This window comes from Protopterus annectens, chromosome 3.part0 (assembly GCF_019279795.1).
Source record: "Protopterus annectens isolate FY-2018-M chromosome 3.part0, PAN1.0, whole genome shotgun sequence".
Classification (NCBI taxonomy): Eukaryota; Metazoa; Chordata; order Ceratodontiformes; family Protopteridae; genus Protopterus; species Protopterus annectens.
Genome location: NC_056731.1, coordinates 471,896,621 through 471,909,267, shown reverse-complemented (window position 1 = coordinate 471,909,267; position 12,647 = coordinate 471,896,621). Strand labels below are relative to the sequence as shown.

The following is a 12,647-nucleotide window of genomic DNA, read 5'->3' as shown; positions in this document are numbered from 1 at the left end:
TGTTTAATATTTAATGTCATGGCTTAATTCTCTGGTTTAAATAATTCTTTATCTGTTAATAGCCAAACTTAATTGATAAGTTAATTGAAATGACTTCATTTATTTATTTTTTTTGTTTTGTTTTTGTTTACTGCATTTAGTCAAACTTTTTTTTAGCAAGACCCAATGGAGGAAAGCTCTAACGTATTACAAGCATTTTTTAAACAAATGTTTAGTAGTGTACATGAGCAGGCATTAAGCAGTGTACATTAACAATTGAACATGTTTCCCTGTTAGATTGCATTCATGTGACGTAAAAGAAACTATTACAGTGCATATGATACCTGTACATTTAGTAGATGTTGAGCATTGAGAATTTGAAGAGTATTAGTGGGTTTGTCAAACACAAAATTCAAAGAAATTGTAGTGAGAGAAGCAACTTGGGAGAGCAGAAAATAGTAAATTTTATTTAAGAGCTGAGATATTAATCAGCATCAGAGACAATTATGTATGGTTCCCATAAGATTTATTGTAGAAGTGTAGAGGTGGAGTGGTGAGCAGTCTTGCAAAACTAAGCATATGGGAAAGAGATGCTAATAAAGCTATTAAGGGGCTTAGGATTCTGAGTGAAGAGAAGTAGTTTGGCAATATGACAAAGTGATGGTACATTGGCATTTATCCTGGTGATTAAATTTCATGTTCAGGTTTGAGTCCTGCAGCTGTCTTTATGATAACTTTATATCACATCTATCAATTTCTAAAAAATCTAAACCCCATGACCTGTTCAAATTAGATTATTTCTTATTCCATTAAATTACAAAGCTTGGAGGCATATGTGTTCCAGGGTAACCACATAAATATGTGTTTAAGTCAAGAATATTTTTTACTTGGCTTTGGAGTGGTGCAGAAGGATAAACCCTAACTACAGCCCATGGAACCTAGGTTGTATCAGTGGCTCAGACATTTGAGAAGCTGGCAGGGAGGGATGGGCATGCTCACCCTGGGGAATGATGGTATGTGTATAGGAGTTCCCTGCATGGAGACATGGTTCATAGAGGGGAGAAGTCCTCAGATATAGGAAGCGAACGGGTGGGAGATCCAAGAGGCAGATTATAAAGGAAAAAAATCCCTCGGTGGAAGCAGTCAACAGCACAACCCCCTCCCCAGATGGCCTTAGGTTTAGCGCTGGCCCCAGCCTTAAAACAGAGATAGTTTGGGTGGCAGTAGGACAGGCTGGTAAACCAGGCTGGGACAGTGGGATAGATGGAAAGAATGAAACAGATGGAGAACAAAAATTTTATTTTCAGTCCTGCTTTCTTTCCTCTACCTTATCTATTCTATCTACTAGCTTCCTATTCTTGGATTTCAGTTTCCTAGTATTGAAACTTTTTAGCTAGCATTGTGATCAAGTTCACCAGTGTTGGTTCATTCATTGTAAAATTTAACAATTTATCTTATCCTAAAGCCATCAGAACAACTGTTTTGCCAAGTACTCTTTCTGGTAGTCATGATTCAAATTTATAAACATTCAGCCTGTGACCCACATGCCTAAGCGCTGAGCCCCAACAAGTTGAATCAGCCTTTGGGAATGTCCGTCATAAACAAGCTGGTGCGTAAAAGAACATTTGCAAACCTAAAAAACTTGCTAGACTTCATGACGTATCTTAGCAATTTTCATATTAATCTCTGGGTTTCATCATCTAAATGCTCCTGTTTATCAGCTGTCCAGCTTTGTTTCATTTTAGATATTGTTTTATCATTTAAAACTTTCTTGATTGTTAATGCTCTGCTAATTACCCCCCCTATGTTGTTTGATAAGTCATTATGTACATGTCTTGGAAATAGAACTACAGCTAGGGAGGCCCTTTCCCCAACTAAATTAAATTCCAGTTTGAGAGAAGAGTTGTGTAGACCTTCTGTTTCAGGCATGAACTCTGGGGTGCAGTATCCTATAGATAGGATAACACTGATCACAGACTGCATGCCATATCAGTGCCAGACAGTGGTGTAAAAATTGTTTCTAGGTGACGTGGTCATGTTGACTAATGTCACAATAAAAGGGCATGGATTTTTGCTAGTGATAAGTGGTTTGAAGCCCTGGCATATGCCAGGGACCCATGCCAACAGTGGAAGGGAGTCTGATTGCCTCTTTTGGCCAATGTGTGCCTGTAATAAAACCCATTAGTCCTGAGCAAATAAGGTACTGGCCAGCTGGTGTCCTTTTGCCTAGCCTCAGTAACCTGGGAAAGCTCTGCTGAGTGAGAGCTGAATGTAAAACCAATCAACCCACCAAAAATGAACTGTTTGCTGCACTGAATGCAGGTTGCAAGTGGATGACATGATGATAATGAAGACAACGCAGCAAAGCCACTTGGCTGTGTATAAAGCATTCTACTACTTGCATTGAGAAGGAGACTTCTGAAGAAACTAAAGGATGTAATCATAATTAGTGATAGACTGCAAACAATCTCTGGGTGCCCTATCATTCTATTGGGTTTTACCTGTCATCTCCCAGTTTATATCTGCATTTCAGGGGCCATTTCATCTTCCTTTCTTTAAGTGCTATGAAGTAATCCTGGATCTCATTCTTTCTTGATGTTCTTCATGTTTCACTGTTGCAGTCATTACATTTGGGTAATCTGCTGGCAGGCTGCCCTCAGTCGGCCTGAATAACAAAGTCTTGGGTCCTGTGTTAGTTGCTGTCCCTTCTTCCATGACGTCAGGTCGTCAGGGGTATAAAACATGCAGCCAACGCCATTTTAATCAGTCTTTCTTGTCGCGCGGTGCCTGAAGCAGAAGCAGTTCGCAAGTGCCGGTCGGCTGACTCCTAAAATTTTCGTTTTCGAGTTTCAGAACCAAAGTCTTCAACCTAAAGCTAAGTACCCCGTTGGGGAAACTTTTTCTTGCTCCTTACCAATGTCAGTAAAAGTTAATAATTGTATTACTTGTGGGAAGCAGATACCTCATAAGGATTTTCATTTGTACTATATTCCTTGCCTAGACCCTGACCACAACGTGCCTTGCTGTCGGTTTTGTGCTAAATTTAACCAATGCACTATTAAGCATCAGTATATTTTTGCATCTAAATGTTTTGGCTCAAGATTTAACTATCCAGAAATGTCGTCGGTTAGCAATCCGACTACCGGAATTCACAAAAAACGCAAAGAAAAAGACAGAGACAGGCCATCGAGGTCCAAAACTGACGACGAAGCTTCTCCTAAGCCAGTCGCCGGTACTCATTGAGGTGCTTTCGCAGCCCCTGATACCCACTACTTTTGATTCACAGGCCTCTACTGAAACCCATTTGAAGTCCTGTATGCCGCGAGACACTTCAAGTATTGAACCTGTGGATGTCTCTCCCTTAGATGGGTCCGGAGCCGCTGAGCAGGCACTGGCTTCTGAGTGTGTTTTCAGGCCTAAAGATTTGTATATTAAACCGACGCCATCATCAAAAACAAGGCCAAAACCAACTTCTATGTCTAAAAAACTGACGCATGGGCCACGTGTTCAGGCTCCTATGCCTAAAAACAAATGATCAAAATGGCTGAGGATTTAATTACCTTGATCAAGGGTTCCCAACCCACTCCTGCTAAGAGGCCTAGGCAAGGCACTGATTATGAATCTTCAGATCAGGTTTCCATTTCTTCTGATTCCTCTTCTGATCAGGAATTTTCTATTCCACCTTATGAGGACTCTGTTGCAGAAGAATCCATTCCTTCTACTTCTCCTCCTGAGGATATTTTGTTTGGAGAAACTTTGCATACCTTAAGGGAACATTTTCATTGGGAGAGTCAGGATTTTTCAGAATCCAAAAAAGAGACTTGGGGATTTCCTTCTTCTTCCTCAGCATAGGCCTTTGGCTATACCTCCTGTACTAGACATTGCTGATGATGTTTTCTCAGAATCCAGCATGGCTCCTGATTCCCTACCTTCGGCTCCTAGTAAGCCAGACAGATATTATAAGGTACAAAAAGATGATAAACTGGTAACAATAGACTGAGCCAGGGTAGACCATCACAATCCCTTTAATGAAACTGATAAGACCAACAAAGACAATACTAAGCGCTTTCTCCCTTTACAATATAGGGCATCTTCAGAGTAAAAATGAACTATTGTAACATTCATATACTGGTACTTATACTTTAAAATGCACACGCCTCCAATGTGATTAACCAATCACCCTATACAATTCATTAATTACTCTAAAAATTTAGCATCTAAAGTTATATAATGAATGAAACCTATTAAACTCGACTATAAATGTTAAATATATTTTAAACTAAACAATACGAACTTAAAGTAAACAATAAAACGTGTATATGTATGTATATATTGTGTACGAGTTACACAATATATACATACATATACACATTTTATTGTTTACTTTAAGTTCGGATTGTTTAGTTTAAAATATATTTAACATTTATAGTCAAGTTTAATATTCATTCATTATATAACTTTATATGTTAAATTTTTAGAGTAATTAATGAATTGTATAGGGTGATTGGTTAATCACATTGGAGGCGTGTGCATTTTAAAGTACAAGTACCAGTATATGAATGTTACAATAGTTCATTTTCATTTTTACTCTGAAGATGCCCTATATTGTAAAGGGAGAAAGCGCTTAGTATTGTCTTTGTTGGTCTTATCAGTTTCATTAAAGGGATTGTGACGGTCTACCCTGGCTCAGTCTATTGTTACCAGATATTATAAGGTTCCTGATTCCCACAAATTTCTTTTAAAAAACCCTCCTGTTGACCCTGAAACAATTTCTCAGGGTCCCAAGGGTGTTAAGGCTTCTACTGCTAAAAATCCTACCACTTCTGATAGAGACTCCAGGGCGCTGGATAGATGGGGTAAGAAGGTTTACACATCTGCAACCCTGACAATCAGGGCTTTAAACTGTCAATTTCATATGCTTAAATATCAGCAGCATGTCATGGGCTTACTTAAATAGAAAATGAATGATGTTGATTTCTGACTGTGTGGAAAATAGAGTTACAGGATTTATTGCATTCAGTTGAACAAGTTGGAAAGCATACTTTGCAATGTGGTTTTGATTCCTTGGAGGCCTCTTGCAGGGCCGCTGTAACTGGATCTGTGATAAGAAGGCATGCGTGGCTCAAGGAGCAAAATCTGCCTGATCATGTTAAAGCAAAATTGTTGGATGCTCCTTTACAACAGGGCAGTCTATTTGGTAATAAGGCAGAAGAAGTTTTGAAAAAGATGGAAGACAAAGCTAAATCTATGCAAACTGTAAAAGATTTCCTACAACTGCAGCCACCCAGGTTCAGTAGGCACTGGCCTACTAAGAATTGGTCCTTTCCAGTACCCATCAGAGCCGCTCAGATCAAACCCAGACACTCCAAAGGCTCCCGATTTCAGTCACAAGGAACTTACAGAACAAAACAATGGGGTGCCTCCACCTCCAAACCTGGAAGTAGCAAACCCCCCCCACACACACACACACACACACACACACACACAGTAAACAGCCTCAATGACTTTCCTCTGCCATTTTCAAGCACTTATCTTTTGGCAGCCCCTTTGGGGGGAAAACTAGCACTTCATGCACAAAATTGGCATCTAATTACCCAGGACAAGTGGGTTTTAAATATAGTATCGCAGGGATACAGATTTCATTTCCACACGTTGCCAGTTCCAAACAGATGGCCGGATCTGCCTCCAAATCAGTGGGCAGAGGCCCAGAAACAAGTTATGTCCCTCATGGATATGGGGGCTATTCAACCAGTACCAGAAAAGGAAAAAGGACAAGGTTTTTATTCAAGACTTTTCCTGGTACCCAGAAAAGACAAATCATGGCATCCAATTCTGGACTTATCCATTCTAAATACTTTCTTGGACATTCCAAAATTCAAGATGCTGACTCTACAACAGTTGCTGCCTATGCTAGGCAAGGATGCCTGGTTGGTAACTCTAGACTTAAAAGAGGCTTACCTGCATATCCCAGTCAGGGAATCTTGAAGAAGATACCTCTGCTGGACTGCGCCCAGGGTTTTCACAAAGTGCCTGGCACCAGTAATTGCATTTTTAAGACAAAGAACATTCAAATTTATCCTTATCTGGACGATTGTCTAATTCAGGCAGAAAACAAAGACACTCTTCTACAGCATCTGCCGTTTGTAAAAAGGCTTCTAACTTGCCTAGGGTACACCATAAACGAAAAGAAATCACAACTGGTACCCTCTCAAAAAATTACATTCCTGGGTGCAAGCTTGAATACAACTGCCCAGATGGCTTACCTCACGCCAGACAAACAAATCCAATTGATGACTTACTTCACACAAGTGGCCACAAAAACCCAGTTACCTGCAAGACAAATTCTGCAGGCCTTGGGGTTCATGGCTTCCTGCATTCTTCTAATTCCATATGCAAGGCTGCATATGAGGAAACTTCAATGGTACCTAAAAAGCTTATGGAGTCAACATCGTCACAGCCTGGAAACAATGATTCCTATCATTCCTTGCTTACAGCAAGAGTTCCTTTGGTGGGCAAAGGCCTGTCACCAAAACAAGGGACTATCATTCATTCCACCCCCTACCATCCAAACCCTGACTACAGACGCATCAGACTATGCTTGGGGGCGCATCTGGCAGGAAGATGCATTCAGGGCAAATGGAGCCCAACTCAAATGCACCTGCCTATCAACCAGAAAGATATGCTAGCTGTACAGAATGCTCTGACAGCTTTCAAGGACTTTCTTCATCCAGGGCAACTACTGGTAAAGATGGACAACACCACAGTCATGTGGTACATAAACAAGCATGGGGGTACCCATTCTTACCCCCTTTGCAGACTAACCATGGCCTTGTGGAACACAGCCTTGTCTTAACCAAATACTTCTACAAGCTCAATTCCTGTCAGGAAAGCAAAATACTCTGGCAGACGAACTAAGCAGAAATCTTATGGACCCAGACGAATGGAAACTGGATCCGCAAATCTTCAGCATGTTGACACGCAAATGGGGGAGCCCAGACATAGATCTTTTTGCCTCACCCCAAAACTATTAATTGGACAAATTCTGCACAAGAATCCATCACAAAAAAGCTTGGAAAGTGGATGCTCTATCCTTCAGCTGGAAAAACCTATCAGTCTATGCTTTTCCCCCTCTGCTCTCCAAGGTATTACTAAAAGTCAGACAGGAAAAAACAAAAATGATTCTGATTGTTCCAGACTGCCCCGCCAACACTGGTACCCGCGCCTACGCAATATGTCACACCTTCTTCCGTGGTACCTGCCTCAGACACCTTATCTACTGTCTCAGCAGAACTTTCAAATTCTACACACTGAGCTCAAAAATCTGAATCTTGCAGCATGGCTAATCAACTAATTTCACCAGTTACATCTCTCAGTAAACCTGTGATGAATGTCATTTTGGACGCTAGAAGGCCTAGCACTAGAAAATCTTATGCTGATAAATGGAAAAGATTCTGTGCCTGGAATCGGGCACAAGGAATAAGCACAGAAATGCCCAATATTCCTCAGATTCTGCAATATTTAACTGAGATGCTTCACAAGGGCCTATCTTTCTCTTCCATAAAAATCCACACCTCTGCCATTTCAGCTCATTACAAAACAGAGCCTCCCCTCTTTTCTCATCCCATGCTAAAGCAGTATCTCAGAGGGGCCAAAAATTTAAGACCTCCCAGGAGAGCACCAACTCCTGCATAGGACCTCAATTTTGTGTTGGAAAAACCCACCCTGCCTCCTTTTGAGCCAGCTGCTACTGTGGATATAAAATTTCTCTCTTGGAAGACAGCTTTTCTTTTAGCAGTCACTTCAGCTAGAAGGATCTCGGAACTACAGGCTCGCATGGCAGTGGAGCCTTTTATTATTTTCTACCTGGACTGGGTAGCGCTCAGGACCAATCCGTCCTTTATGCCTAAAGTGGTATCCAGTGTGGCTGTTAATCAGACCATTCATCTGCCAATTTTTTCCCAAATCCACAGAACAAGGGGGAGTGGATTCCACATTCACTGGATGTACACAGACAACTAAGATTCTACTTGAACAGGACAAAATTTCTAAGAAAATCTGAGCAACTGCTGGTGGCATTTGCTGCAGGGGCAGAGGGAAAGGCTATCTTAAAGCAGACAATTTCAAAATGGATAAGCCATTGTATTCGTTTCTGCTACATGCATCATGGTAAACCTGTCCCTAAGGGGATCAGATCCCATTCCACCAGGGCTGCATCTACTTCTGCAGCCTTTCTCAGAGGGGTTCCTACCAGAAGCATTCTAGAAGCTGCTACCTGGAGCTCAGTTCATATGTTCACCAAGCATTACCATTTGCCTCTCTTCTCTAAATCCAGAGCAAGTTTTGCCACTGCTGTCCTGCAGGGCCTTATAACTGCTCCTAATGCTGTATAATTCCATCCTCCCAACCATAGCTTTGGGATTCTACCCAAATGTAATGACTGCAACAGTGAAACATGAAGAACATAGTACAGTTGTGTACACTTACCATAAATGTTGATGCTCGAAGTGTATTCACTGTTGCAGTCCTGGTTACCCACCCGCCAGCCCCCTATTTTTCTCTTTTTATACCTCTTCTTTCTGTTACTATGCCTAAAAGCCTTTTTGTTGTATTTGCTTTTATTTGGAGGTATATTTTTTGTGTTCTAAATTACATGCATATATAGATATATATATTGCTCCCCATTTGAGGGGCACCTGACATCTGGGGCAAGAAAAACTGATTAAAATGGCATCGGCTGCATGACCTGACGTCATGGAAGAAGGGACAGCAACTGACGCAGGACCCAAGACTTTGTTATTCAGACTGGCTGAGGGCAACCTGCCAGCAGATTACCCAAATGTAATGACTGCAACAGTGAATACACTCGAACATCTACATTTATGGTAAGTGTACACAACTGTACTTTCCACATTTAGTCTGAGCTGTATAAAGTTTCTAATAGAAGTGTCGAAAAATCTCTTCCATTACAACAAGATCTCATCTTAAATTGTCCCCAACCTTAGATTTCTGAGAGTTTGGCTATTTTATTCTAACAGCCTAACCCCTTTTTTAAAGGAATCACTCGGATACAGTTTTTTTTACAATTCTCAAGAGTATACAAGTCATATTTCTTAAGAACATTTTCATTTTTTGTCTAGTCCTGTCTACTTCGCTTTGTTTAGTAATATCTCTGTGGTTTGCTTCTCACCAAAGCTTCTATTTTGTCCCTGTTTTTTGTTAATACTTCCCCATTTGTGTTCTAAGGCTTCACTGTGTGCTGCTGCACTTCTCTCATAACTTCTTCATCCCCCCCAGTGGTGTCAGATTTTTATTATTAATCTCCTGTATTTCATCTGTAACCAACTGCCTCAAAATCTTACTTTTAATAAACTGGAAAAGTTCAGTGGTACTCTGAGGCAAAGAGTATGGGTCAGATTTTTATTATTAATCTCCTGTATTTCATCTGTAACCAACTGCCTCAAGATCTTACTTTTAATAAACTGGAAAAGTTCAGTGGTACTCTGAGGCAAAGAGTATGGGTATGTGGTGCATAATAAGTCCTATTAGTAGACATGCTTGCTGTGCAGGTACATAAATTCTGTCTGCCCGGGAATGTCAGCTATATAAATGTGTGCTTGGAAGCTACATTTACAACTGTAGCAACATCCACTAGACCCTTACTCTTGGTATATACCCCCAACATACCTGTCCCGTGCTTGGGACTCTTGTCAACACAAGGACCTGTACATTACATCTCTGTAATTTGGTACTGCATTATACTCCTGCATATATCTTGAAAAGCATTTAGTACTTTAATGGTCTCTCTATATTTTTATAGTGCATTGTCTGGACGAAGTTATATAGTAAACCCTACAAGTTTTTTTTTTTTCCTTGTAAGAACTTTTGTCCTCGCAAAACAATTATTTTGGTCTGTTACTGTTTTTTAATTGTAAAATGGCACACTTTCATCTTAAGCAAAAACATCCCTTTGTTTTACTCCTGGGAAAAGGGAGACGCAACCACAGACCACATACTTAATAAATCATTGAACTTTTGTTCATATAGGTGCATTTTCTGTAAAGCACGGTCTTGAGGTATAACTGTTCTAAATATAATGTTTTTCCCCTAGCTGGAAAGGTTAGTCCATTGCATTTACTGAATTTGTTTGTGATCTGCTACTTGCATCATCATTTGCAGCCTTCTAACCATAAATATTCATTATATGCACACACACACACACACACACACACACACACACACACACACACACACACACACACACACACACAAACCAACACGCGTGTATAGGTTAAAAAAATGATTCCAGTGTAGCACTGCTACATGCAGTTAGTTAGTCGTACCTTGCCATTGCCAAGTAATTGCTTAAAAAATAAATCTGTAGTTTGTGTATAACCAGTGTTCTACACCTAGGCTGGTAAAGTAAGTTTATATGGCTCAGTGCTCAACTTCAGTTAGCAAATCTAAATAACAAAATAAAACCCATATACAGATTTACTGAAATTGTTATTCAGACCGGTCTCTTGATTTCTTTCCCATCCAGTCCACATTGCCCAGATAAATGGCTGGGTGTTTTCATTACCCCCCCCCCTCCACTTACTCCCCTTTTGGTTTAATATTAAAATCTTTTATTATTTCTATGTGTGATTTCAAACATATTGCAAAGACATTTTGGCTTTATTTTAAACAGTCTCACAAGTAAAGTGATATAATTGTGTCAGCTCAGATAAAACAACTTAATACAATTTATATATTCCTGCATTCACATAAATCTGAATGTCTTGAATTTCTGTTGTTCTTGCTTTTGTAGTTCTGATCTTGATATCCTTTCAACTTTATACAAAGCCCAAAACGATAGCCAGAGAAGTGTAGGAAAAAGAGTGGAAAATTAATAATTTCCAATGCTTCCTCAATGTAATATAAGGCCAGGCCAGTTTAACATCGAAACTTAATATAGGTACACTTGCCATCTCTAAATAGTCCAGTCATTGGCTCACTGCCACTATGAGGGCACTCAAACAAGGAATCTCTCAGGTAACTGTACAGAAAAATGACACATTGCTTCCAAGATGACTGCACAGTGATCAGCAGATTAATTTCAGCTCTCCCAGTTCAAAAAAGAAAATGAGAAACAAAAGCTAGTCATTCTGCCAACTTTAGTAAAATTCAGTTTCTAGCTAATAAGTACACTCCCTTGGATGCCAGCAAAGAAGAAACTTGGAGAGTCTTAAAGAAAATCAAATAGAAAAAGATGAGAAATCAGTGACTGGGAAGAATCCAGTTGCTGTTCTGTAAAATGCAGTTCAAGCTCTAGCTTTGGTACATCAGATGGCTTACAGTAATTTATAGAAAAAAATTAATCAAATGTACTCTTGGCTAATTAAAATAAAATAACCATTGGAGTACATCAACTCAAATAAAGAACTGGAAAAAAATGGAAGAAGCTTTAAACAGCTATTCAGATAAACTTATTAATCTGCAAAACTCTGGCTGAAGTAAAGAAAAAGCTGTCCTGAGTATGAAACATCTCAATAAGAGCTTAAATAATCAACTGGATTGGTATTTCACTGCAGTATTTAATTGAAAAGGCACATCTAGTGTATACTCCAAACCAGTCCATGAGAAATCATCTAATTAGTAAAAATGCAATCATACCATCAAAAAAAAGTTGATCCTGGCAAAACCGTGGCAGAAGGGCAAAGTATTAAAAATTGGAGACGACAGAGTGTTTGTCGGAAATGATTATTAAGTGTACTCCAGGTAGAAGAGAAACAAATGTGTCCCTGTAGTCAGGACATGTTGAGAGGCAGATATAAGATTTGAGCTGCTGTATACATCTGTTTTCAGAATTTTTTTTCCTGAAGGATCAAATATATTTTGATGCAAAACAGGCTAAGGAGGAAATAACATAAGTTTGTCCAACAAAAAAGTGAGCCATCAAACAGAAATGGACTCTGCATAGCATTCTTCTGACAATAAAGCTCAGAGAGAGATTTTACCAGTGAAGCATTTTCCATTGTTCTAAAGGAAAATGCTTGAGAAGGCAGAAGAAAACAGGAGCTGGCTAGGAGAGTCAGGAGTAATTCCGTTTTGAAATAAAAGATTTTATGCTTCCACCTTGACTGGTTTTGGACTTCAACGTGAGCCACTGTGGATTTTATCTGTATTAGAGTCAGGAGTAACATGGACGTGAACCATAGTCTGGTTTTGTGAGCTACAAGAAGAAGACCAGCAACATTGAAATTAGTGAATAAATGTGAGACTGTAAAGCATCAGTTATGTTTGTGATATATGGCTTTACAAGAAAAAGTGGCTGAGCAAGGTTGGACTTTTTTTTACTTTAAACTTGTGGGTAGACTGAAAAGCGTATACCTCACTTCATATCATTTATGTTTAGAAGTACACTAAAAAAGTTAATTGTAAGTAAAACGATTTTTGTTCTTAACAGTATTTGTGTAAAACATTTAATAATATAAACTGCATGTTGCATAGTAAACAAATTTGTGAATTATGTAGTAGGGGTATCTAAAATGAGGGGGTGAAGTTGAATCTTTTCAGTGATTGTTGTATGAGGTATAGATAAGCAAGCACTTTTTTAGTTTTAAGAAATGTAAGCATTGCAGTGTAAAAATAGAAGAAAGGCTGGACAGAAGCATGTTTAACTTAATATG

General features: G+C 39.4%; 1 protein-coding gene across 1 annotated transcript in view; it reads left to right on the top strand.

Moving 5' to 3' along the window:
- MLH1 (mutL homolog 1) overlaps positions 1-12,647 on the top strand; it is a 2,895,606-nt gene that overhangs the window by 708,398 nt on the left and 2,174,561 nt on the right. The gene's annotated exons all lie outside the window — the stretch shown is intronic.